The sequence below is a fragment of the Mytilus galloprovincialis genome, chromosome 9 (genome assembly GCF_965363235.1).
Source record: "Mytilus galloprovincialis chromosome 9, xbMytGall1.hap1.1, whole genome shotgun sequence".
Classification (NCBI taxonomy): Eukaryota; Metazoa; Mollusca; class Bivalvia; order Mytilida; family Mytilidae; genus Mytilus; species Mytilus galloprovincialis.
Window position 1 is genome coordinate 58,493,920 of NC_134846.1, and position 23,366 is coordinate 58,517,285.

General features: G+C 30.7%; 1 protein-coding gene across 1 annotated transcript in view; it reads left to right on the forward strand.

The window, feature by feature from the left end:
* The first annotated feature begins 295 nt into the window (after positions 1-295).
* Positions 296-23,366, forward strand: part of LOC143045419 (allatostatin-A receptor-like) — a 57,839-nt gene continuing 34,768 nt past the window's right edge. The window contains exons 1-2 of the mRNA XM_076217905.1: positions 296-630; positions 14,884-14,910. The gene's annotated coding sequence lies outside the window, so the exon portion shown is untranslated. The remainder of the gene's footprint in view (positions 631-14,883; positions 14,911-23,366) is intronic.

Consider the following 23,366-nt stretch of genomic DNA (forward strand, 5'->3'; position numbering starts at 1 on the left):
TAAAACCACCTATTAATACGATTTCACTAAATTCATAGTTTCCCACATTTACAGGAATGTAAATGACATTATGTTGCACATCTAAACGGCATTTATATTTCTAGTCAAATGTAGCGTAATATTTGTATATACTAATGTATATTATTTTCTTAGCAGATTATCGATATTTATTCGGCAATCTGTCTACATACTAATTTTTCTTCAAATACCGATAGCTATTGGTTGTTCTCACTACATATTGATCACTAGTAAACTCCTACGATTATTTTCTAGCCCAGTGTTGAAATTTGCCATTTAACAGAAGCTAAACTGCATGTATCATGTAAAGACACGGTTTCAAGCTAAAGAAATTGATTATTGTATCATATATTTTAACTGATTAATTCGTTTAGATATAAGTATACTAGTGATATACAGATAGTTTTTCTAAGTATTTTTTATATATTTATCAGACTGTATATACTTTTGACACGTTTTATCAACAATATCTGAAGTAAAGGAAGCTATTAAATGGTCATCAACAAACCAGTCATTAGAAAACAAAGCAGCAATTAGTACTATTGATGATAGCATTACAGATTACTGGACAAAACCATTAAACCAAAATCCTCAGCATCGTCAAATATACAGGTAGGTCACTTTTATTAAAGATTAACTGTTATGTATAAATATTATTCACTTTGTTTGTGAAAAAGTTACTGAAAACTAAATGTAAGTTTTAACAGTTTTTTTTAATAATAGACTGAACACATTTTAAGATTAAACACATAGTAAGTAAATCGCATGTTCATGTGTTTTATCAGAAAGTTCAAAACAGCAGCAATAAAGAAAAAAATATGAATTTGAAATTGCTTAAGTACTCTCAAATGCAAAGACAACATATGTAGTAGATGTGTATAATATATTAATAATATGTAGAACTCTCCGGGTTTTGAACATGATTTGTTTTATAACTATCGCAATTGCACATGCATGTTTTGTCAAGCTAGCTTATATACTTATTTACGAAGTATACGTTATATTTACTAGCTTTGAAATAAAAAAAAATGAGGTCGTTATATTGTACGATTAATTGCCAGAAATGACAACATATAACTAATATATTGTTGGTTACAGTTATACGTAAAGACATACAATAAGAAGAAAGGGTATACGTATGAAGGCAAATTATACAACTATTCATTAAAACCACAGGAAAATAATGCGTTCAAGTCTGTTTTATAAAAAATATTTTCAATTAACAATCCATGAAACAGCTTTGACATACCAAAAAGTGAGATAATCATATATACATCTTATGTAATCATGGTTTATGCATTTTCGGTGTCATTTTTCAGTCTTTCTTGTGTCACTTTCCATTCTTCAAGAATAACTCACATTTATTCCTTTTACTACCTATTCCCCTACCCGAACTTAACATACATTTTCGGAGTTAAAAATGTTTTGATTTGACACATATTCATCATAAGAAATGTAAATATTTGCAACTGTAAGACATCTATCACTTCACTAAATTAGAAAATTGATGTGTGTTTTTACTCTTTTGATTCAAAACATTTATATTATTATGCGTTTACTTTTCTACATTGGCTAGAGGTATAAGGGGAGGGTTGAGATCCCATAAACATGTTTAACCCCGCAGCATTTTTGCGCCTGTCTTAAGTCAGGAGCCTCTGGCCTTTGTTAGTCTTGTATTATTTTAATTTTAGTTTCTTGTGTACAATTTTGAAATTAGTATGGCGTTCATTATCACTGAACAAGTATATATTTGTTTAGGGGCCAGCTGAAGGACGCCTCCGGGTGCGGGAATTTCTCGCTACATTGAAGACCTGTTGGACACCTTCTGCTGTTGTTTTTTCTATGGTTGGGTTGTTGTCTCTTTGACACATTCCCCATTTCCATTCTCAATTTTATATATAAACAAAGGTGTTATACATTTTGGAATACTTTACAGATAACATTTTATTCACACATTTCATCGTCAGTTCGTGTGATGATAGAGAAAAATTGTACGAATCATAAAATTAAAAATCAAATTTTCCCGTTATGTCATGACTTATGTTTGATTATCTCAAATTCTAAACATTAACTGTCTAAATCAAAGATGTGTAAGAATTTCTGTGACTCTTTTGAAGTCGTTAAATACTATAGAGAATTGTATGAATAAAACAGTTGATATGAATGATAAATATATATAATGGATCATGGGTTTCACATTTACATTACATCAGTTATGACAAGATTACAATCTAAATTGCACAAATCTTCTAATTTGCGATAATTTAATGTAGAGTGCTCAGATTTTCTTACTGATACTCGTGTTTGATATGGCTGGCAACAACATACATATTTACATATAATTGTAGTTTTCAGTACTAGCACAATAAAAACAAAGGCATTCTAGTTTATAAATTTGACAAACGGTCCGTACTTATATTCACGTAAAACGATATAATGCAACCCCCCGTTAGTAAAACAATAAAATATACTGAATTTCCTGATTAGAAACTGATTTTACGTTGAAGTTGTTTAAGAACAATTTAAAGTATTTTGCATGCGATACAATTGTGTTCCACATCTGTTTTTACGATTTTTTGAAAATGGAGTTCAGAACTGTGAGGTATCTCTCCTCTGGCAAAAATAATTTCCCTTTTTAATACTTACATGTTTTCTTTCTATTATATTTTTGAAAGTCGAAAAAGATTCGATGTTTCTAATTAATAATATATACAAATGCTAGTATGCGAAAAAAAATGATTTGTTTGGTTATTTTCTATAGAACTCATACTTACTCATTGCATAAAATTGAGAATGGAAATAGGGAATGTGCCAAAGAGACAACAACCCAACCATAAAGCAGACAACAGCAGAAGGTCACCAACAGGTCTTCAATGCAACGAGAAATTCCCGCACCCGGAGGCGTCCTTCAGCTGGCCCCTAAACAAATATATACTAGTTCAGTGATAATGAACGCCATACTAAACTCCAATTGTACACAAGAAACTAAAAGTTAAAATAATACAAGACTAACAAAGGTCAGAGGCTCCTGACTTAGGACAGGCGCAAAAATGCGGCGGGGTTAAACATGTTTGTGAGATCTCAACCCTCCCCCTATACCTCTAGCCAATGCAGAAAAGTAAACGCATAACAATACGCACATTAAAATTCAGTTCAAGAGAAATCCGAGTCTGATTCACTACACTAAGAAAGCAAACTCTTATGACCATCGGGATTATAAAAGTACTAATACTCACTTTGAATGAAAATAAAGTTGGTGTTCCTGATTGGTACATTGTATGATCCCTTTTAAAAAAAGCTACGAACTCATTTTGGTTAAACAAACATATAAATGAACGAAAATTCGAAAATTCATTAACAAAAATATCAAACTCCAAAGTAAATCGTAAATAAGGAAAGTTCATAAAACCTGCCAAAAACTATATCAACCAACAGTACGAATGGAAAACAACTGTCATATTCCTGAGTCTGTTCAGGCATTTTGATTTGAAACTAAATAAGTTAGTTGATGGATAAAGTGAGCAACACGTGTCCCGTCAAATATCTATATAAGCAAAACGTATAAGGATTGATTGTTGATTGTAAGCTTCCTAACGGTCAATAGAAGACATTTGAAATACTCAGGACGGAATCAAAAACAAAAAGTTAGTTGCTGCAAAATGGGTCAAACGAAATAAACACTTTATAACTTCCGTGTGTCCAAAGCACATTTTGTTTAACTTTTTTGAATCACTCAAACCCAAACAATTGAAAGCCATAAACGTAGAAACTTTGGGAGTTATATGACCAAATGATACGTAAAAAAATAAGCCAAATTTATATCGTTAACTTTGCACGGCAGTTGACCGCTATGACATACGGGAATTAAGACTATCACTGGAAAAAGAAGTATCTTTTGGTATCGGGACTCACAGTTTGCCAATTTTGTCTCTCTTCCTATAATCATGGTGCAACAACATTAAAGTTCCTATTCTGATCAGATACTACTTTTTATCGGCCTCATTCGGACTGTTTCACTTGGATCTTCAAAACATAGCATTTCACGGTTTTATTTTTTTTTTTTGCTTCATTAAATACGTTGAATCTCCCTTATACTAGCTGTAATCCGGACTAACCAACAACTTCATAGTGTTTGAAGCAAAGTTGATAATCTTCACAGATCCGAAGTAATCAAGTCCTCTTCTGGTTTACTGGTGAAATATTTATTCTATCATGAAAAACAGACAAATACAATATGATGAATTGACAGTTTTTTTGTCATATAGATACTATATAAACTGGTATCATATTGTGCTTAGCATGTTTTTACACATATCGCATAGGCAAACGTCACCCTTTTTTGCAACATGATAGTAGTAAATATAAGGAATCGTCATTATATGCTGAAATGAAATGTTGTTACGTTAGAGATTATAGATTAATGTAATTCAATAAAACATAAACTACTTTAAATGGTGGTTTAACTTCGGGTGTTTTGTAAACCAGGTCAAAATTACGCATACTCTTCAACGTCTTACTCTATTTAGTATTTTAATCTTTTTTGTATTCTAGCGTAAGTGATGAGTCTTTTGGAGACGAAACACGCGCCCCTTTTTATATTGTTTAATTTGCAATTTGGTTTGTCTGATTATGCCGTTTCATATAGATACATTATATTTTCTGATCGTTACATCATCGTTATGCATGATTGATCACGTGCATGTACATTTATACACTTCTACCTATAACTTGTACTTTTTTTTTTTAATTCAAAAACACATTTTAACAATAATGGTTTTTTAATAAATTTGATTCACATAAATTCCTTCTAAAAAGCGAAATTTCACACAACACTGACCTTTAAAACCATAACAGCTTAATTGCAAATTCTGTAAAACAATATATCGGCAAACATCATCAAACATTTATTTCACAATTTTTTCACAAATAATCAGCTAAGATTAACAAATCTGAAATAATGATATCCATTGATTTATATAAATTCTTTGAATGTACCCTGGTATGCATTATGTCTTTATTGACAGAGAATTCAAATAGTTCTATTCCATAATTTACCATTTGTTCATTCAGAAATTATTTCAATATTGAAATCAAAGAGATATTTCTGTTGAGTACCAAATAAAAACATTTAAATTAATTAAAAGTGTCATGGAAATGCCTTGGTGTATGATTAAAGGCCTGTGATAATTTTCCACACATCTTGCCGTTATAGTTTAAATATCAAAAAACAAAAACAGAGAGTATAATTAGTATTGAAGTGAAAAAAAATCTGTTGAATTCATTATCGCCAAGAATACTTATTGTGTGGGAAGGAAGAAAATACATCTTTAATTAAGAATTATTTGTTATGGTATAAAAGTGTTTATCATTTTCGTTAAAAAGCTAGAACTTTTCTCTACCTTTATGGTTACTATATGTTTGACAATGAAGATGAATCAAAAATAAAAGTTATTGCTATCAATGTCTGGCTTGTCAATTAATTATTCAAAGTTTTTGAGAACCGTCAAGTAAATGTAGCTAACCAGCATATATGAACACTAGAACTGACGTCCCTTACACCACTATTCCGACAACAATGTTTTATTTTTATTTTATATTTTTTTTTTCGGGGGGGGGGTTGCTTTTTTCACAACAGGTATTATTTCATTTTTTTAATTTATTTGTGTTACTCTCGCAATATGTCAATTATGTACATATTTATTTAAAATTTAGACAGAGGTTGGACGGACGATAACTTATTTGTTATTTACAAAAATTGAAGTGTCCTTACTACATTTTATGTATGAAAAACAATGATTTGTAGGTACGTTTACATCAATTACATTTGTTTGCATCGTTAAGCAATCCAAAAACAAAACAGTAAAAAGGATATAGTTGAAAAATGTGCTAAATATTTGTGCATTATTCAACTTATGTTTTTTCGATTATATGTACAGTAATCACAACTGATTTATGTCAATTTGTTCAAATCTAGTCTATAATAGATTTATATCATCAGTACGAAATTAGCCCTTGGGAATTAGAAATTATATATTAATATGGATGAATAAAAATAATATCGGCAAATTAACTAATTTGATTACTATTTATACGTAATATTATATAATCATATATAACTATTTTATATAACTGTTTATGAAATATATTGAGAATATCGTTCAACAAGTTTTGCATGTCAAGGTTTTGTATACACCAAGTTTTGGTTGAAATTAAAGACATTTAACGAATACAACCCATTGATAATTTAAGATGAACCAACATGTCAAGTGCATAATATTTGTTACTTCTTTAACCAAAAACATGCATCTTGATATTCAAATTACGTATTTGTATGTCCATTTTAAAGGTTTCCAACATCGTGAACGTCCAAAAGTGAATTTTAGTGTTTCTTTCCATGAGCAATGCAACTGGTACGGCTGGTGAAATAATTACGCGTTTTCCTCCAAAACACCGTTATGTTAAGATTTGTTTTGATTTAAAGATTTTGTTTTTTTGTTTTTTTTATGTGACACTGAGCTGTCTATTTCGAATCTTCGGCTTAAGGTCTTAAGTCATCTTTCGGTATCTTCTGCCATTTTATATTAGCAAGGCCAGTTTCGTCTTTCTTTTCTTATTTCATACACATTTGCAAAACTCGCTTTTTTTGTTTTGTAGAAAGCATAGTTTATCAGCGCCTAAAATAAAACAGTCCCTTTGCACCAATATACGATACTAGTATATACATATCTACTATAATTAAGCATGTGACCAAAGTCCTCTAAATAATAATACACGAATTCCTGTCACTTTTCTAGGCGTGAGACTAAATATTTATGCTTAGCAACGTTATCACACAAGCTTAAACAGTTAAACATTTTACAATAGCTCGCGCGTTTGACGTATAAAGTGTAAATCCTGGTATATATGAGCTGTCAATTTACCAATAGTAGTTTCATATTGTCCAACATTCTACGCAGTATTCCAGCACATATATCATCAGTCGTAATGTTTCAGGCTCTGACTTTTACTATGAATTGATAATTTATTATTTCTTCACGTGTGTACACCCACTTGTAGACGGAGTAAGTGATATACTTCATAAGCCTTGTTCCTGTCGGAAGATATGGTGTTCCATATATCTTCGTCCTCAGACAGTCAATTAATTTTGATTTGATACCTTTATTAAGCATGTAAACTTTCATTGGTCTCCGTCTTAAAGTTAAAGAATGATTTAATTGCATTGGTCAGGAAATTCATGATAATTATGAATATGTCGTGTGAGTTTAGGACAACCACTTCTTGATTGACGAAATAGTTGCCTTAAGCAGAACTATCTGCGATATCCATGATTCAAGTTCTATGGATGGATATCTAGCGGAACATGAAGTTAAAGGAATACGACACCTCTTTTTTTATGCCTCCTGTTAAGATTGAACCGTATAAAGGATTTTCAGACAGTCACTTAATTTTGATTTTGTTACCTTTATTGTAAGCATGTAAACTTTCGTTGGTCTACGTCTTAAAGTGAAAGAAAGATTTAATTGCATTGGTCAGGAAATTCATGATAATTATGAATATGTCGTGTAAGTTCAAGACAACCACTTCTTGATTGACGAAATAGTGACACTAAGCAGAATTGTCTGCGATATCCATAATTCAAGTTCTATGGATGGATATCTAGCGGAACATGACGTTAAAGAATAATGCCACCTCTTGTTTTATACCTCCTGATAAGACATTGTAAAAGTAAATGTGATATGACAATAGTTGGTTGTTTATAAGTCAACTAATATTGTTTGTCTGCGTTATAAAAAATAACTTAATGTGCATTCATCTGGGTTCTTTTTTATTTTTCATTAAAACTATATATTTAGAATGCAATTTTGGAAAAGGTGATGAATTTGGCTTTTGTTTATGTACTTTTGGTCATATAGGTCTTCAAATCTTTCAGTTTTTATACATCCTTGGCTTTCACATACTCGGCTTTGAGCGTTCCCGGTGAGGGTAAATCTAGAAAAGCGCTTCGGACACTTTATATTAATAACACGTCATTTTTATTTTTTTAAATATAGTATGTTTGAACTCTCGTGAGATAACAGAGACCGTTTTGAAAACAGAACATCTGCAGTTTAAATATTTTAGATTTCCAATCAAAATAATTGACCAATCATTATTGCTGAAACATTTTTTTGTAATCAAAAGTTTATGTGTCTAGATAGACAAATTTAACACAGACACTATAATCTTTTAACGATTGAACCCCTTTTTACAATTGTCTCACTAAAGTAAAAATGGATAATGTATTCTAAATGTTAAGAAATCATAATGATAGTGTTTACTGCATGCAAGGAAATAACCATAAACCAAAACTCCTAAATAGTTAAAAGAAATCTTGCAAGTACTGATGATACCTAATTAGTGCATTAATAAATAATACCAGGTTATCGATTATATTTCTTAACTTAAGAATCCTAAGAAACTTGCAACATTTATTTCAACATCAACGGTCGAGTGCTGACTTTAAGTATGGCGGTGTTGCTGCTGTCACTTCATTGTACATTCAATGTGCTTGGATAAGTATTGTATTAGCTATGCAGGTTAAAGCATGCAAATATCGATCCCCTGAAGTAACTTAATTATTATCAACCGTGAGGGAACAAATCACGTTGGTCATTATTTTTCACTGCATCAAACTTTTAACGTCTCTTAAATTATGTAAAACAACAGTGCAATCCAAAATAGGATAAAAAGATCAAGGAAACATACGACTGACGACATATTCTTTAACAGTGAACTAATCTATCGGAAAACAAACATAACTGCAGATTTGTTTGTATCACATTAAAAAAGAAAGTTGTGTGTCATATGGCGGAGGGGATAAAGAAAGAGGCGTGTGCGTAACACACGTTTGATAATAAAACTTTCGATATTGTTATTAATATTGTTGATTGTGTTTTTGTTTATTTGAAAAGGAACATAACTAAAGTTGTACAAATACTCTCGTAACATAGTAATTCATTTTCATATTCGGTTCCATGAAGACGTCTTTTTTAAGTTCTCTTATGATGAATGTGATTCAAGTTGTTAACTTAAGATGTTTGGTATTGGGACCATTACCTTTTCACTGAAATTTTGGAAAAATAAATGAATATGTTATTCCTTCAACCTTTTCTTTTCGGCAATTTTTATCTTTTTACCTTTCATACTGAACTAAATCTTAATTATACCTTTCTATATTTGACCAAAATTGACTATGACAATGATTACTATTACCATCGTACATATTGATTGTGTCATTTCACAATTATAAAACTTTTCTTCTCATTTGCAACTAAGAACCTTAGACAATGCACAGTGTAATTCAGTTGAATTCTGTCTGCCTTTAATTCCCAACTGGTACTGGTTGTTCCCTGTCGATAATCCAAAACCGATCAAGCTTATATCAGTTTGATTAGATGCATTAACGACTGACACAAATTCGATCAGTTAAACTTATATATGATTCATTAGTAATGGAAAGTATATCCCTAAATGTCAAGCTAAGACGGATAATGGGTTGGTGCATTTTGGTGTAAATTTAACTAAAGTGTGTTAAAGATTCAAAATACAGTACCGCACTTTTATCTGTCTACCCTGTTTTGTGTTTATAATGTTAGTAGTATTGGTTTGTAAATCATTAAGTTTCATTGAATAAGCTCTTCTGTTATCTACAGGAAAACTTATAAAAGAGGTTTAATTCTTATTTTCTTTTATATAAAAACCATGTTATTTTCTATTAATTATAAAGTTATTAGTATGTAATTATCTTGTCATTCTCTATTGATAAGATGAGGTGTAAAACAGTTGGATATCAAATGAAAATCAAGTTATATTATTCTCAGTGGTAATTATATAAATATTTACACTATTGGAGATATAATTGAGATGATATAATAATGTTGTAAAACATGAATACACAGACTGCAATTAATAGACATGACTCCGATGTGGATATAAAGTAATTGACTTGAAATCTGCCGAATACTTCAATGACGATTTGTGTTTTAAAACAAATAAATTCACATAAGATTGGGCGACTGCTTGCATCATCACAATGCCTCAATATTATGACAATAAGATAAAAAAAAAATTTAGGTACTTCTAATATAATAAACATTTTGAAGAATGGTTTGAATTTATTTTGAATAATGAAATACAATCATTAGAGGACGCTAAAGTTATTTTCTAAAAAGAAACATAAAACAAGTTTATTTGAGTAAAGGGTCCATGTAAGAAATAAATCAATGCAAATATGTTTTCACTGGTGCAATATTATTAGGTTTAGAAACACATCTATTTGAGGTATATGTTGATACTTAAAAACTTACCGCTATGGTAGAACTGTTGTACAAAGATGTGATACGGGTTTACACATACACTATGAATTTAAGCAACCAGTGCGTATGAGTATTATAAAGACAAGAACATCCTTGTTCAGAAATCAAAACTAATTGAGTGCTGATTGAATCAAATATAAAAAAAATAGGTATCAAAACATTTTCTCGCTTTCTTGTTGTGTGTCTTGACGACTCATTTTGAAAATAATTTCTGCTTTTTATATGTGTTAAAAAGATATATAACATCTGAACATCTCAACTATAATGACACTTTCAGATTATTTGAAATTTTAGCTCTCTAATTTAACAATAGAATTGTTAGCGTTTTTGTGTTTATAATACTTACATTTATACTTGCAATTTCGTTGGCACTCTTAAAAGCCTCCCTTCACCAAGATAGGAAATGATATTCTATTATTAAATATGTATTTTGGTGTCGATTTTATAACACCAAATAAAATCTATCGTATTTACAGCAATGTTCATGTGAAGATAAACTGATCATACTAAGTGAAAATTGTTGTTTCGGTAAAAAAAAGTGAACATTAGTTTGTAACTTTGATTCAATTTGTACTTGAAATATTGAAAAAAAACACTGATATACTGATACGAAGAAGAGCTATATCTAAAATAGTTAACATACTAAAAAGTAAAATCACAAAAAAACTGAACTCAGAGGAAAATCAATTCGAAAAGTCCATAATCACATGGCAAAATCAAATAACAAAACGCATAAAAAAAGAATGGACAAGAACTGTCATATTCCTGACTTGGTACAGGCATTTTCAAATGTAGAAAATGGTGGATTAAAACTAAACAATTGTATAACATTTCGGTCGTATTGAATTTGTTTCTTATTTATGTGCAATTAGGCAACAAAGAAGCTAGATATTTTAAGATATGAATATTACAAGGTACTTGTCAATTATGACGAAAGGTTATTCCGTTAACCATATCTATATTCACTAGGTCTTTCTCGTTTATCATGATGAACAGATGGTGTTCGCCGGTATAACCTGGTATCTATAAGCCTTTGGCAAACGTTTATGTTATTAACCTAGTTATGTGTTAGGTTGTTGTTTCTGTCGATTGCAGCTGCTACTTAGACTTTATAAAACGTAACCAGTATCCGACAAGAAAGTTGATGAACTAGGGGTATGTAAATGAACGGTTCGTCCGTTTCTAAAAATATTCATTGGAAGATACCTAGACCTTTTTTTATAAATATTCCGTATCAACTTCACAAAAAATGCATGATGGTCTTGGAAGTATTGATTCTAGCTACTGGCGATGCTTATCATCTTAATTACGTGTTATAGTGTTAATATATCCCGCCATTGTGTAACTGTGCCATGTATTCTTGTCTAAAACTTTTGCAAATGAACTTGGTCTATATGCCATTTAGTTTTTCTTTTTTGAATGTTTTTTTTTTATAGTGATTAAGATTTTAATGCAATGTTGACTGTTGTACCCCATTTTGTTTTACAATTTTGTCTTTTATGACTACTTGATTTCCTCACACATTGTTGTTTATATAATATATTATATGCGACTGGCATGCAAGTTAGAGGTTAACCTAGCTATAAACTCTGATTCAACAAACCATTTTCTACATGAGGGAATTTCTGTCAGGAATATGACAGTTGTTTTCCATTCATTTCATGTGTTTGCGCTTCTGTTTTCCCACCTGTAAAGGACTTTCCGTCTTGAATTCTCCTTGGAGTTCGGTATTTTTGCTTTTTTGCTCTCTTTCTTTTTTATATACAGACATGGTCAAATATTAAATTTTGATAGTAATTGTTTTTTGTTTCTGTTGGTTCCGATGTTGGTTGTATTTGACTTTCAAACAAATACCTCAATTTGGGTTTTCCCGGAAATACATGCTGTATACAGAGGAAAGGGTACAAAAAACAATTACATGTACAAAGTTTCAAATAGAAGTATGTGTGTCAACAGTTGTTTTTCAATGACCAAACTGAAAGCCAATAACGTACCCGTGGTAAATAAAGGCAACAGTAGTATACCGCTGTTCGAAATTCATAAATCGATAGAGAAAAAACTAATCCGAGTTACAAACTAAAACTGAGGGAAACGCATCAAATATAAGAGAACTTCGACACAACTGATATCGACGAAGGAAATCAAGAAATTCTTAGTTATTGTTGAAAAGTTTAAATCAGAAAAGGGTAACAAACCGATGATAGACATACAAGGCAGATTACGATCAAAATATGTAAACAATATTATGAATCCATCTGAATACGTCTCAGAATGATACATTTGAAAACAAAACTTTACGACAAAAGAGATGATTTCAGCTTTCCAATTGTGAACTCTCCATTTCTAAGTAGCAACATTCCAGCAGCACCTGCATACGGGGTATACATCTCCCAATTGATACGATATTCCCGTGATTGCATTTCCTATCATGATTTTCTTGATAGAGGGTTGCTGCTGACAAGGAAGCTATTTAACCAAGAGTTCCAAATGGTGAAGTTGAAATCATCCCTTCGTAAATTTTACGGACGCCATCACGAGTTGGTTGACCGTTATGGAATAACCGTTTCACAAATGATATCGGATATGTTCCTTACGTCGTAACTATAATCCTCTTCCCTTTCATGAATGTGACCTACCGAATTATACTATTTCCGGATTAGTTATCACATAAGCAACACGACGGGTGCCACATGTGGAGAAGGATCTGCTTACCCTTCTGAAGCACCTGAGATCACCCCTAGTTTTTTGGTGGGGTTCGTGTTGTTTATTCTTTAGTTTTCTATGTTGTGTCATGTGTGATGTTGTTTGTTTGTCTTTTTCATTTTTAGCCATGGCGTTGTCAGTTTGTTAGATTTATGAGTTTAACTGTCCCTTTGGTATCTTTCGTTTTTTTTTTAATCCTCTCTTCTGTGACTTGTTTTACCTTGAGAGCATTGTGAACAGTCCAAATAACAAATACACAAAATGTCCAATATATTTTTATACATTTCCACTGCCGTAGTATAAGTTAACTTACATCAAATTTGCTGTTTTAGTCTCAAAGCTGGTAACAGTCAGTTAATAATAGGAAAATTGGTATTGAAATATAACAATACTAACCGTTGCTTATTTTTGTTTTACAATGGCTTGAATTGAGTATCAGCGTTTATTTCCCATGCTGAATCATATTCATTGTATGCTTATAGAAAAGAATATTGATAACGTATGTACTAAATGAAATATACAATACCATCATACATTTGCACTCGGTAGTTGTTGCGTTTTCTTTTAGACGACATTGATTAAAAAAAATCCTGTACCGCTACAAAACTTCAAATTTCTCATAAAATGTCATCCATGATGGTCTATTTCAAAATGAAATAAATAAAACTGTATTATAATCTAGACGCTTAAATGGTGCATGAGTTATTTATGGATTTATAAACCCCCTTTTAACCTCGACAGCTTCTAAATGACATTTGTGGAACTACGCTTGACGTTAACTATTAATGTGACTACGACAATGACAAATAAAGAGGATCCCAATTCATCACGCAACGCTTGTTCATCTAGATTTTTGATGATGGAATTATGCTTCTTAATTAAAGGGTCTTTATCTTAAAAAATAAGATTTGTTATGGTCATATATCTTAGAGGAACACGAACATGTATAGTAGAAAGGTGATTTATCAGATTACACGGGTAAATGTTAACAGAATGTATATACTGTAGTATTTCTACAAAATAACATGATTCTCAGAACTTTAATATAGACAAATATAGTGCTTGCGAAAAGGAACTCAACGGGAGGTTTCTTGGAGATTACTTATAGCTTGTTGATAAACCGTCATTGCATGTAGGCTTGTATTCCCCTTCTTAAATTACAGGCAATGATTTGCAGTAATTTCAAAATTGTTATACAAAATAACCTCGCTATTGTAACATTGCATTTTATTTTTTTACAAAAACTTTTATAAAGGTTATGTTACTAATGTCAATGCAGACTCAGCTTTCCTTAGATTAAGTCAGGAATTTGAAGGTTTTTTTTTCATTTGTACTATTGGTTGATAAAGTTTACCGTTATATTATTTTTTTTAGCTTATATGAACTTCCTCCTGTTAGAATTTATCTTGAGTTTCGATATTTTTGTTGCACTCTTTTTTACTACTTTATAAGATATAAATATATTCCAAACATCAAGATTTGTAAAAACCTATGTAAGATTAACGCAAAAGATAAAAGCACAAACGAGGTTCATACTTAAAAAGCGTAAATCGGTATATGCGTTTAAGTGTAAAATGAAATGCATATTATATTAAAAATAGCAGTATTCGAACAAACAGTATATTTTCATATATCAAACACTATTGATTTGATATTATATATCTATTTTTATCGTGTTAACATTTTTTAGGAGAATAGGTTGTTCCTTAATGACAAATTATTTCAGTCTGATACAAATGTCACCAAAATTAATAAATGTTAAATTAGGTCCAGATATTACATGGGTGTTTTCTATTTTATTTTTCAGATACAAAACAGAAGAAATCTGATCACTGTAAGTTTGTTTTATTGTCAAGTTTATTGTCACTAATATGTAGAATAATTGTGTTCGATAGCCATATTGATTAAATCAATATTATAAATACTAATCAGAAAAATTAGACATTTCGACAACACATGACGCAGTTTTAATACAAAACATGTGAAATTGTCAGGATATTTGAAGTAGATTTCCTTAAACAGGAAACATAATCATGAAACACTGTTAATTTCGTATTAATACATATTCTGGGATTCCAGTTTGATAAAAACAGTTTTCTTAAGACGACTTGTCATTTTGTATATTTTGAAGTGTCAAGAAATGGATTACGATTGAACAGAACATAAATTGTTCAGTTAGAAATGCAGTAGTCTGAACGATGTCTTTATTATTTTTATGTACTGACTTGATATTGTTTAGTGTTATATTAGCATGATGAACATTCAAATTAGTGTTTACAAGATACGTTTCAATTTCATTTTCAAGTAAAACAAAATGTTTAATATAAAGTTCTTTGAGATTTCCATAGCAGATGTTAATCCTCTCAAAAAAAGTAGTACCTTCTGGAGATACAGGCTCAATTTGAATTTTTCACGTACATGTATTAGATTCTGCCTTGAAAATATACCAGAAAACAGTTATTAAACGTAGATTTTAAAATATGCTAAATAACAGCAATATCAGTAAAACCAATCAATTAGTTGGAGTCATCAAGTATGAACCAACTACAAATCTTTTCAACCGACAATTTACACAGGAAATTTAATTCAATTTTTAACAGCAGTTAATCTATCTAAACTAATCGTTTTTCCGTTAGCAAATTCAACATTTTCTTTTGTATTTTTAATATAAAAAATAAACATGACAGAGCTGTCATTTTTATGAATAGATTGCAGAGTATAATAAACGTTGTATGTACTATTGCATAACACGACACAATGCAATTAAAGATGAATATTTTATAGACGGTTTTAAATCATCTGTTTATGATGTTAATCTATGTTGTACTTTTAACAACAAATTTCATTTAGTTTTAACTTCGTACTTTATATGAACTTTTAAAGTTTTTTTATTCGAGCATCACTGATGAGTCTTTTGAAGACGAAACGCATATCTGGCCTGCACAATTTTAATCCTGAAATCTATGATGAGTTTTCTTTTTAAACAGATATGCAATATAATCCATCGCGTTCGTTGAGTCAACAGCTGATAATACTGAAAGACACGTAAAGTCGTATTGGCTCAAATATCAGATAAACCAAACATTTACACTATTTTGACAAAACAGCCGTACAGACATGTTGTAATAAAAGCTAGAACCATGGTAGCAGTCTTTTACAGTAATTACATTAAAACCAAAACAAAATTACTTGCAAACTGTTAATTGAATATGATCAAGATAATTCGAAGCCTTATTCTGAAAGTATTAATTTATAATTGGAAAGTATTGAAACTCCATATTACGTTCATTGATTTTATGAAATTGCAAATAAAATATCACTACAATTTTAAGAAATATCAACACGGCTAAAGTTGAAAGGAAATTAAAAGGCAAGTATAGGGGATATAGTATGATTAACGTTGTGTTTTCCATTAAATGGTCTGTCTTCAAATCTAGAATGAAACACTTAGGCCGTGTTCACACCAAATTCCATGTACAGTAAACTTGTTTACAATTAGTTTAATGAACTGGACATTGGTTTCACATTAAATTTGTTCACATCTATACACCTTGTTTAATTACCTGTACATAAGATTTGTTCACATTTGTAAACTCTATGTCATTTAAATGTTCATTTCGTAGAATCGAATGAAACATTTTCGGACAACTTTTCTAGCAGTAAGGGAACGACCATTTGACTCTAAATAGGGGGGATGGAAATATTTCGAACCCCAATTGGATAAAGAAAACAATTCTGGTCCTACAGATGATAAAAAATATTCTGAATCAAGAGTTTCCCCATACATTATAGTGTTAAATGTTGAAGAAAAAAAAATGATTACCAGCATCGAAAAAAAAAAAACCGGAATAAAACGTTTACGCGGAAAAATTCTGACTCAAATAAATAAACAAAATACCGCCCCCCCCTTTTTTTTGAAGTTAAGTGGTTGCTTCTTTATGAAAGCCATTTTGATGATTTGCAGTAGTTTAAAGATACTAAAGATGTCTCGATTAAGCATTAGAAAACGTAGGCTGCAACAGCGTGCTTACAGACGAAGAAGAAGGATTGATATATTAGGGATCACTATATTTCTATCTTTTCTGTTTGTTCAAATGGTATTTCTTCTCCAAGAAGTATTTGGCAAAGGGAGGTGGTAATGTTTTTTTTAACTTTTTAATTGTAATTTCACGGATCCGAGATACTAGAAAAACAATACATTTACCTCACACTTTTTAAGTAATTTTATGAGTGAATCGTTGTTTGAGTAAAAACCAGTGGCAAATATTTCTGTGCAAGTTAAGTCAATTCGGAAAGACTTTAATTTTCAAATGAATTATGTGTTCAGCAATGATGCTGCTTTGGGTCTTGATAAGGGCTTAATAAAGCTACGTTAAGTTTTATTTCTAAACAAAACAAATAAATATAACAAGTTGAGACAAATATTTCTGTAAAGAACTTCTTAAATAATTGCTATAAATATCAATTTTATTTAAAAATCGTTTCTTCCTTAAATATGCACGGTGAAACTAATGTTTAAATGCCTAGTTTTGTGTACACTTAATCTAAACAAGGCCTACATCGAGTACCGACTGCATGTAGACAAAACATGATTTACACTACATGTAAACATTGAGTTTTATCAATGGGAACGTAATTTTGTTTAGTTTACGTGTGAGTTACACTTACACAACACCGAGTCTAGGTCAATGTGAACACGGCCTTAGTGTATGTAATTGTAAATTAACCTTGTCGCCACGACTTGTAGTATTACCTATATAAAAGATGTGGAATAAATGATAATAGAATTCACTTAAGCACAATAACAACACAAACATCGCTTTGTTACTTCCTTTATTATTATAACACTTACAAATAATATGATCGTATGGATATATGTATGAGCTGTTTGGCATTGGTCCATATTATAGTCACTCTATCCTGTGACATCACACAATGTGCAAAACTTTTTGGGCTTAATTATTCAAAGCATTCCGACTATACTTTGTTGCTCATGCCAAGTACGAAAGGAACATATATCTACGGCGATGACGGTGTTTTAATTGTTAAGACATACATTTTTTCATGAATTAGACGTAGAAATCTAAAAATGCATGCCATTCATTGCACGTGGTAAAAATTTAAATAAACCACTGTATCAAAGGGAGATAATGCATGTAATTTTAGGATGGTCGGTCTTTTACTTTTTTATGAAATGATTTAATAACTGTTTTCTAATTATCGACCTTATCTTGAACTATCCAACAATGAGTTTTATATCACACTGTCGTCAGGTACATGTACGTTGTCACAAATTGCTAAAATGCAGGAAAAACGAAGGAAGATTGATGTTATCATATAACATTTAGGGGACTTGTATTGCTTTAAGTTTTATAATTGTTGGCATACTATTTTTTAACAAACTTTTCCACAGGAATAGCTGTAATTCTTGAAATTCAATAATTTGATAGTTTATTGAAATTATGCACACGTATACCTCGATGTTGATGGCGCCACATTATTGAAGTATGCGCCAGTCCCAAGTCAAGAGTCTGTAATTCAGTGGTTGTCGTTAGTTTATGTGTTACATATTTGTTTTTAGTTTTTTTTTTACATAAATAAGGCCGTTAGTTTTCTCGATTGAATTGTTTAACATTGTCATTTCGGGGCCTTTTATTACTGACTATGCGGTATGGGTTTTGCTCATTGTTGAAGGCCGTACGATGACCTATAGTTGTTAATTTCTGTGTCATTTTGGTTTCATGTAGAGAGCTGTCTCATTGGCAATCATACTACATCTTCTTTTTAATGAAAATACAATAACACATACATAATACATCACAAACATAATAAAAAGTACATATCATGCAGTTCTTGAATTCATTCTCGGCAGTGACCAGGCCTTAAATAAATCGAGAGCCGCATAACTGACGGACATGAAAGACATAAAATCAACTTATTAAATTTATCCATATCATCTTTATTTGGATAGATATGTTTACTATTACTTAAGAGTGCAAGTCTCAGGTATACGTTTGTGTACTTATAGTTAAATTGCTAAATTTATTTAATTTTGATGTTGGCCATTCGGATAATGAATATTTTGAAACTGTAGGTAATACTAGTTTTTCACTTCAAATTAGTATAATATAATCTTCTTTTTCAACATTAAAGCAAACCTCTTTTGGCATATCATTCGTCTTTTGTTATATCTAAAAATAAATAATCTCACAACTACAGTTATAAAAATCCTGTAATACTTACATCTACTTTCTATAATTTAAAATCAGAAGAACATTGTATGGCAAAAAAACACAGGAGCGAAGCAATTGTTAATTGAGATGTACTGAAACTAATTTAGTTTTAAAACGTAAGATTTCAAGTGCATTATCTGTCACTGACACAAAACACTTAAATACTTGAGGCGAAATTAAATTAATCAAATGGACATTGTTTCTATCTACAAATAGAGAAAATGATAAAAGAACAACTTTAGGTTGCTATTTTTACATTTAGGACTTTTTTGTCCTTGTTTTAAAATGAAATTTGTGTTTTAGTAATCTCAGTGTCGAGGTTAATATAATAAACTTTGACAGAGTTAGACCTTCAGCAGAAAAGATTGAAGTAATATATCTTAACATTCCGAGGTAAATTTGGTAGACAGAATTTTAACGATATTTTACAAATTGAATTTTTTACTCGATGTATAATTTTTGCTCTCTCAATACGGGAATATCTTTTTATTTGAAAGTCCCGTTCAATATTTGACTCCGGGCGATTTTGTCTTATAGTTGTATGATTTCTGTCTAATGAAGTTTACTCCCATTCCTTGCATTGATATTTTCTTAATATATTTAATCATGCGTTAGTTATGAATGTGGCAAATAATTATGGTTCAATACAATTTTGTATTCATTTTCGTGAATTGACTAAGCTTTTGGATTTGTTCGATGCTTATAGTTGCCAGTGATCCCACGTTTTGGTCGTCGTGAGTGAGCATAAAGTATTTGCCCCTTAATATAAAGCAAACGACAATGAGCAATGCAATCAAGCATTAGAGCCATCGAATGATTAAGGTATTACGATCTTTTTAATTTCAGTCAAATGTTCAATTACATGCAACTACAAAACCGGAGAATTCTCAAATGACTGTGTTTCAAAAATCTGATTGTTTGCGCTATTTGATTAGTAAGATCTTGAGTTGCGGAATTCAGTAACTTTGATTAGTTTCACGAAATCAGGTCAGGGCTAGCATTAAGATGACCTTATATAAAAGTAGGAAATATTGTCGATGTCTTTTTTGCTCATAATTATTTTCTGCTAAAGACTTATAATACTTAATTGATATGTACGTCGTCAAACTTGTTTTTCTGTTTAACGTTTTATTTAAGTTGCAGATTGAGAGGTAGCTTTCTTATTTCTTGTGTTGTATGTACGGGTATTTTGTATTGAAAACGATTCACATGTCAATATACCCTGATCTTTTTTTTTTTTAATCGCCTTTTTTTTACTAAAGCATCTGGTTTCAGACACGACATTTTTTAAGTACAACTCGTCTAGTATTTAAAAAGTAATTTCGGTCTGTAAGCAGAGAATCTCAATTTTGAAGCAATTGTCTTTTAACAATAACTGTCTGTTTAACAGTAACATGAATTTGCTTATAAAACAATCTCTATAATAGTCTACACATAAAATTTCATGGTATCCTCTTCTTTAAGTTGAGAGTACGATAATGTTATAATTACTGTTTATGTAACACAACGTTTTGGGGTTCGTTTCAGGCTAGTTTTTTCCCCTTTTACTAAAACGTGTACAAATAAATTTGATTTTTCACTTCCATGAACATATAAAAGTTAATCTCTGTTAATTTTGGAAGTATCTTATATTAACAAATGATATTTTATTTTAGATGTTTTGAATTAGTTAAATAAATGTTATCTTGCTGTTAACTAACAATGCATGTTCCTAATATAGTTTGTAATTTTATCCAAAGTCGAGGACAATCTGTTATTTTTGTGTTATAATGCAAGTCTTTTCATTCATGCCAATCGATGCATTTGGGTGCTAAACTGTATTGTTCATTGTTTTCCAATTGTAAAATTACGACAACATAGCGTTATTGTCCATAGTAAATTTTCACTTTACAAGTTTTTCCAATATAACAGAGACAGATGAAAGTTTGTACAAAGTACATTCAATGTGTATTAGTTAATCATTTTTTTTTCATCAAAAAGTAGAAATTCCAGCTCTGAAGAGTCACATTTACACCTTTTTATTATTAAAACTCAAAAAACAGATACACGCGTAACATTCAGTGAGAATTAATAACTACTGATTAAGTAGTGATTTTGTTTGGTGGGCAAATGCTACATCCATTAATCAATAAAGTTAAAGCTGTCTGAAAAATGTAGTTCAACATCATACATCAATTTGGTCGAAATAAAGGAAACAGTTGTATACGGATGACCAAAAGTCATAAATCGGTTTAGAGAAAACATATCCGGGTTACAAACTAAAACTGAAGGAAACACATCAACTATGAGAGGAAAACAAATGAATAACAGGACTACTAAAGTGCAACAAAAACAAACGCCAACAAACAAAGAAACAAACTTAATGATAAACAGTGCTTTATTCCTGACTTGATACAGGACATTTTAAGACAAAATGGTAGGGTGAACCTGGTTTTATGGCTAGCCAAACCTCCCGTTTGAAATGACAATGTTAAAAAATATCGCTAAAATGAGAACGCTACCCGACAGAAGCACGAACACAAGATTTTTATATATATAGACACAAATTTGAGAAATTAGAGACTATATTGTCAGAATAAGCTGTATCTTGTAGTTCCGACCGTTGTCATATAGGCATTCATTGACAAACGTTTCATGAAGGTAGAAGCCATATGAGTATTAAGTCATTGGCAATGTTTGTCATAAATACTTTTACAAACTTTGAAAGGAGGTTAGTCTGTATTAAAGTTTGTGAAATAGAATAACTAATTTCAAAAACTGTATAAATGACTATATATATCGCAGTTTGTCAATGAATCATATCGCAAACATTCTCATTGACTATCTAGAAATGTATATATAGTATATGAATAAAAAGAATATGCACTACCGGTTTCACTGTTCATTTCGTATATACCGTCATAAATGATATAAACAAATAATTAAATCTTAAACATATGTTGCATTATCTATTTCTTTTAATCAAACAAGACGTCATAATTGTATAAACAATTTAAAAAAACAGTGGGTTTTCAGTGATTGTCTTTGATTCTGTACTTTGATACAATGAATCGTATAATAGCTCGTAAGTTGACCTTTTTAAGCTTTTAACGTTTAGTTTGTTTTAACATTTTCTTTTGAACAGGTTAATATAGCGCAGAAATATTGTAATTGTATCGCGCCAAAAAATGCGCCATTTATATATATATTATAAATCAAAAAATCAATTCCCAAGCTATATGTTTAAGCATGGGTTCAAAATGACAACCATTTTGTTCCCGACATTTGAAGACGTAACATTTTTTTAATAAAATTGAGACAACATATACACTTTTGATAAAGGCAAAAGTAGTATATCGCTGTTTGATAGTTATAGATTTAGCTAAAAACAAATCCGCGTAATAAACCAAAACCGAGGGAAACACAACACCTCTAAAAGGAAAAAAACGGAACAACAGAAATACGGAACAAAAACAAACAATAACAGACTTAAAATGGACTATTTCTTGATAACTACCATATTACTGACTTGATACATAAAAAACCTTGGTCATCCAATGATAATGCCAGTTTGGAAAGCCGTCACATATTTAGACGTATCAGATAAAATACGTTGATGTGGTCGCATGATTCGATGTATCACCATTCACAACTGACAAACATAGTTGATATGTAAGGTATTACATCTCCATGCTATCCTGCATTATGAACTGTGTTACAGACTGAAAAGTTGAGGAATCAATTGACAAATGGAAGTTATTTATTTTGAAAAGCCAAGTGGTCTATGGTGCTTGACACAGTGTATGTAGAGTTGCCACGATGTCACAGATGAAAGGACATACATTTTATACCGCAAATTGCAGATCTAACATTACTTGACGAAATTTGAGAAGAAGAATATGCATAAATATAAAGAAATAGAAACCACTGCAACACGTGTGAAAGAAAACCGTTTTAAGATTTATTCTTTTTTATATCTTGTTTTTTATATTTATATAAATATCTATAAGTAATGACTGATAGTGTATTATTTATTGATCAATGTTTTATCGTTTATCAAACTTCAATTACATTATAA